This window comes from Cnephaeus nilssonii (genome assembly GCF_951640355.1).
Source record: "Cnephaeus nilssonii genome assembly, chromosome: 5".
Lineage (NCBI taxonomy): Eukaryota > Metazoa > Chordata > Mammalia > Chiroptera > Vespertilionidae > Cnephaeus > Cnephaeus nilssonii.
The window spans coordinates 49283876-49290009 of NC_137076.1; the positions used below are offsets into that span (position 1 = coordinate 49283876).

The 6134-nt window shown below is 41.3% G+C and overlaps 1 pseudogene across 1 annotated transcript; it reads left to right on the forward strand.

Annotated features, from left to right (window-relative positions):
* The first annotated feature begins 4324 nt into the window (after positions 1-4324).
* LOC307100668 (large ribosomal subunit protein eL31-like) lies at positions 4325-4717 on the forward strand (annotated as a pseudogene). Its single transcript has one exon. The product of its transcript is annotated as a large ribosomal subunit protein eL31-like (transcript).
* Positions 4718-6134: the final 1417 nt, after the last annotated feature.

A 6134-nucleotide genomic window follows, 5' to 3' on the forward strand; every position in this document is an offset into this window, starting at 1 on the left:
GAAGAGGAATATCTTGACTCCAAGATGACTTTATCTGTCATCTTGGAGTCAAGATGACAGATAAGGTGAGAGTAAAGACTAACGCCAAAGATGGCTTCACTGAAGAGAAAGCATTTCAATAGTAAAGAAAAATCTTTTCAGATCCCAGAAGAGTTTTAATTTTCACCAGCATTTAATAAAGTTATTCATGCAAAAGTGTGGGAAACGGAACACTGCTCCTCTTTATTTTATTTGTACTTTGTGTCCTGGGACATAGGTTTGTTTGTTTTTTAAATATATTTTATTGATTTTTACAGACAGGAAGGGAGAGGGATAAAGAGTTAGAAACATCGATGAGAGAGAAACATTGATCAGTTGCCTCCTGCACACCCCCTATTGGGGATATGCCCACAACCAATGTACAAGCCCTTGACCAGAATTGAGCCTGGTACCCTTCAGTCCACAGTCTGATGCTCTATCCACTGAGCCAAACCACTTAGGGCTGGGATATAGGTTTTAAATGGACATTGACTATATCAGCTTCATTAAAGTAAGCAAAATATTTTTTGGGGAAAAAAGTGATCTTGGCCAGGCAGCTCAGTTGGTTGGAGCATGGTACAGATGTTTCAAGCTCAGTTTGTGGCCAAGGCCCATGTAATAATCATATAAAAGCATAAGCAACTGGTTGACGGGTTGCTATGACACACACTGACCACCAGGGGACAGACACTCAATGCAGGAGCTGTCTCCTGGTGGTCAGTGTGCTCCCACAGCCAACCTCCCATGCTGGCCAACCTCCTGTGGTCCCTCCCCCCGGCTGGCTGCCCCCCGCCCCCATCAGCCCCAATCGCTGGACAGGCCGAGGGACTCCACCTGTGCACAAATTTGTGCACCAGGCCCCTAGTGTAATAATCAAGCAATGAATGCAAAAACAAGTGTCACAAATAGATCTCTCTTCCCCACATTCCTCTCAATCTAAAAACCAATTACTAAATAGAAAAAAAAATGTTTTATAAAAGAGTGGCCAGTTTTACTTAGTTGGTTGCAGTGTTATCCCACGTACCACAAGGTCATGGGTTCCATCTGCAATTGGGTCATATAAGAGAGGCAACTAACCCAGGTATCTCTCACACTTTCTCTTTCCCTCCCTCTCTAAAAAAATAAAATAAAATAGTAACAATAACAAAAAGATATCATAGAACTGTTGGAGGGACTATACCATTATTTGTGAAGAAGTTTTGCCAGATAAATGAACCTAAAGCTCATCAGAGTTCCAAACTATCTAGTTACAGGAAATATAAGTGATAGAGAATGCTCTGAAGAATAATCTGGTCAATTTAACCTGTCACCTTGATTGGACCACTGCATAGCCTATAGCAGGTGAAACACTAGTTCTGGATGTGACTGTGAGATTTCTGGGACAGATTCGTATTTGAATTGGATGAGCAAAGCAGATCGCCCTCCCCAATGTCAGTGGGCATTATCCAGTCCACTGAAGGCCTGAAAACAAAAACTGGAGAAAGGCTGAATTCACTCTCTGCTGGATTCAATAAGCTGGCACACCCACCCCCTGTTCTGGTTGCTCCAGGTTCTCAGTCCTTCAGACCCATCTATTCTCAGAATCTCAGACCTTCAATGACACCACTGTCTTTCCTGGGTCTCCTGCTTGCAGACTGCAGATCCTTGGACATCTCAGGCTCCATAACCTTGTGAGCCAATACTTTTTTAAAAATGTCTTTCTAGATACATACTATTGGTTCTGTTTCTCTGGTAAGCCTTTAATAATACATGAAGTAAGTAATCAGTAAAATCCCTATTGTAATAAACTGTACTGAAAATATGATCATGTTGCTTCAACCCAAATATAAATAGAAAGTAAAAACATATGGGAGTAGGTTATAGGAATTAAAATAGGCTTACAAGATATACACATCAGTTATTACTAGTATGTATAAATCTAATTTCATTTCTTTTAAAAATATTTGATCAGAATTTAGTTGGATATTTGAGGATTAAAAAAACTGATTGATAATTATGTTACATTGATGTAGTTAATGATATTAGAGGTATGTACATTGCCTTGGCCTGTTATTTCAGTTAGTCCCAATAAGCCAAGGTTTCAAGTTAAATCCAAAATCAGATGACATAGAAGGAGCAACCAATGAATGCTTGAGTGAATGGAACCACAAATCAATCTCTCCTTCTCATTTCCAATCTCTCTTTCTCATCTTGCCCCATCCTTTCACTTTCTGTAAAACAAGTAAATTAAAGCAAGAACATAATTTAAAAAATTTTAATGCAGAAGTATGTAAAATAATAGTTTCTTTTAGAAATGTATAATGAAAAGTTTAGAATTAAAATCTTAGAGATTTCTTGCACAGAAATGGCAAAATTTTGTATTGGTAAAGTTATAAAAAGGTTAGTTATAGAATATGGGTTCTTCATACATGAGTTAATAAAATTTTCTCTCTTATTCTGGATACCTAGAATATTCTATAATTTACTTTCTTAAAAATGTACCATTTTAATTCTATTTCAGTGTTACTCCACTCTCTTTAGCCAAGAAGGTTTCTCCCCTTCCATGTTTTTAAAAATATATTTTATTGATTTTTTACAGAGAGGAAGAGAGAGGGATAGAGAGTTAGAAACATCGATGAGAGAGAAACATCGATCAGCTGCCTCTTGCACACCCCCTACTGGGAATGTGCCCGCAACCAAGGTACATGCCCTTGACCGGAATCGAACCAGGGACCCTTCACTCTGCAGGCCGACGCTCTATCCACTGAGCCAAACCGGTTTCGGCTCCCCTTCCATTTTTAAGCTTCATCCCTGTCCCTTCATCTCAGAGCTCTCAGATCCATTCCATCTCCTTTCTTCCTCACGGTTGTTTCAAACGGGTTCCCTTTCTCCACTCCAATTCCATAATCTTCCCTGTTCCCACATCCCATCCCCCGATACAAATCTCAATTTTTAGATAAATTGAGATTAGAGAAAGACCAAGGCTGGCATTAAAGTTCCATCTGCTTGTATATTATGTGGGATGGATTTCAGGTCTGATCTCAGTCTGCCTTAGTAATTAGGGGTGGGGTTTTTGATCATTTGTTCCTCCTGAGACACATGGAACCAGGAAAATAGCACTCAGCTTCCCTTTCAGTTTGGTGTCAGCATACACATCAACTTAGGTAAACCTCTTGGAACCTGTTTTTTTTCTCCCCCAGATATTTAAATTGTTTTTTTTATTATTGATTTCAGTGAGGAAGAGAGAGTGGGAGAGAGATAGAAACAGCGATGAGAGAGAAAGAGAATCATTCATTGGTTGCCTCCGGCATACCCCACACTGGGAATTGAGCCCCTAGCCCTGGCATGTGCCCTTGACCGGAATCAATCCTGGGACTCTTCAGTCCTCTGAGCTAAACCAGCTAGAGCAGAAGCTCTGGTTTTAAACAAAAAGAATTTGGCACCAGACACTGAGACATTCTAGAAGAGAATTCCCACAGGCAACTTCAAATCAGCACTGCGGGGCACTTTGCATGAGCAGATATTCGTCACCCCTTAGGTCAGATTGAGATCCTGGTATCTGTATTTTTAGCAAGCATTTTGATGATGTAGGGCAAGGCTGAGGGACACCAGCACTAATGAAAGTATGTGTCTTAAAATAACCTGAATCCAAGTTATGCTTTGCTTCTGAGGTAAAGTCAAGGCCCTGCTAGAGCAGTCACCCAGGAAGCCAAGGGTGGGGAGCAATACCTCCATGGCTCTCCGTTTGGTCCCACCTCCTGCACCAGTATCATCCCGACTCCCAGCTTACCTGGAGCCTGCTCCTTTGAGTGAGTCCCTGAAGTGTGTCTCCAAGAAGAGTCTCCAAAGCCAGTGTTCTACCAGTTAAAAGGGTGAATCTCTTAAAGACCTCCCTCCCCAAAGCCTCCTCCCTAGAGGTGGAACAGGTGGGACAGGGTGGGGTAGGAGAATGTTCAAAAGTCTCCTCTTATTCCTGCAGGCTAAGGAGGGACTAACCTTGTTAATATGCATCATCTATTTTGCTCCTTTGTAATCCTCCCTTGAACTTCTCAACACCCTTTAACCATTTTGCTGAGGAAGAAACTGAAATTAAAAGTAAAATCTTGTCCTAACTGGTTTGGCTCAGTAGATAGAGCATTGGCCTGTGGACTGAAGTGTTCCCAGGTTCAATTCCAGTCAAGGACACATGCCCGGGTTTCAGGCTCAATCCCCAATGGGTGGTGTGCAAGAGGCAGCTGATCAATCTATCTCCCTCTCCTTTCCTCTCTAAAATCAATACAAATATATTTAAATAATAATACTAATAAAAGTAAAATCTTTGCTTCCTTTCCAACTTGGGCCTAGCATAATGGCTCCGGCAAAGAAGGGTGGAGAGAAGAAGGGGTTTTGTGCCATCCATGAGGTAGTGACCAGAGAACACACCATCAACATCCATAAGTGCATCTATGGAGTGGGTTTCAAGAAGCTTTCTGCTCTGGCACTCAAAGAGATCCAGAAACTTGTCCTGAAGGAGATGGGAACTCCAGATGTATGACTTGATGCCAGGTTCAAAGCTGTCAAGACCAAAAGAATAAGGAATGTCCCATACCGTAGCCGGATGCAGTTGTCCGGAAAATGTAATGAGGATGAAGATTCATCAAACAAGCTCTATGCATCGGCTACCTATGTAATTGTCACCACTTTTAAAAATCTACCAACAGTTAATGTGGATGAGAACTAACTGCTGACTGTCAAATAAACAGATAAAACTGCAAATAAAAGTAAAATCTTTACAAAGAAAGGTAGGAGTACTGTACTTACTGTTTCTTGAAGGAAATCTGGCCCTAGCCGGTTTGGTGCAGTGGGTAGAGCATTTGCCTTGGACAGAGGACTCCTGGGTTCAATTTCAGACAAAGGGCACATACCTTGGTTGCAGGCTCCTCCCGAGCCCAAGGTCTGGTCAAGGTCTGGTCAGGGCATGAAGCAACCAATCAACATTTTTCTCAATATTTCTCTCTATCTTTCCCTCTCTCTTCCACTATATCTAAAAATCAATGGAAAAATATCCTCAAGTGAGGATTGAAAAAACAAAAAAGAAAGAAATATGACAAATATAATCCCATTTGGCTTTACAGTGAAGTGGCAATGAACATTAAAGCAATCCATGAAATATATCTATGCATGCGGGTGTTAAAAAACCCAAAAACCTCTAGATATATTTTTTTGTAAAAAGCAAATGGTAGGGAGCACTTGCGATCTTGCTTCCCAGCAATTGTTATCAGTTTGGGGTCAAATAAACTATTTTTTTAAAAAAAGAAAGTGTAGAACACAGCGAGCGCATAGTAGTCTCATATTGCATTATTAAATAATTAAAACATAATGAGTGTCCATGCTTGCGTAGTGTATATGATTAGGATGTTTTTGGATGGATACAGAAGACACTTAAGGATGGTCAGGCAGGAAAGGTATAAGGAGGTTGGGTGATTCTTTCCAAGGTGAGAGAGCAATTTGCTTTTCAGTGTGTTCTACTTAACCAGTGATTTTTACTAAATTTATCTATATTGTTCTAATTTTTAAAATGCTTCCCAACAAATAACCCGAAATGATATTCATTGGAAAATTGCTACAATCCAGGTATTAGTTTTGCTCACTAAGGGAAACCTTTATCCTATTCCCTGTTTGCACACAGCCATTCCTGTGGAGGGAGTCCTCACATCACATTATCTCTGCTGTCTGGAGGGTCAGTTCACTTACAGTGGGGACGCTGAGGTGATCTGTGCATCCAGGCTTCTGGCTCAGCGCCACACACCTACTGAGAGCTCGGAAAACGTTTGCTGGATTGCCGAAACCGGTTTGGCTCAGTGGATAGAGCGTCGGCCTGCAGAGTGAAGGGTCCCTGGTTCGATTCCGGTCAAGGGCATATACCTTGGTTGCGGGCACATCCCCAGTGGGAGGTGTGCAGGAGGCAGCTGATCGATGTTTCTCTCTCATCAATGTTTCTGACTCTCTATCCCTCTCCCTTCCTCTCTGTAAAAAAAATCAATAAAATGTATTTTAAAAAAATAGTTTGCTGGATGGCCCTAAGCTGGTTTGGCTCAGTGGATAGAGTGTTGGCCTCAAACTGAAGGTGAAGGGTCTGTGGTTAGATTCTGCTCAAG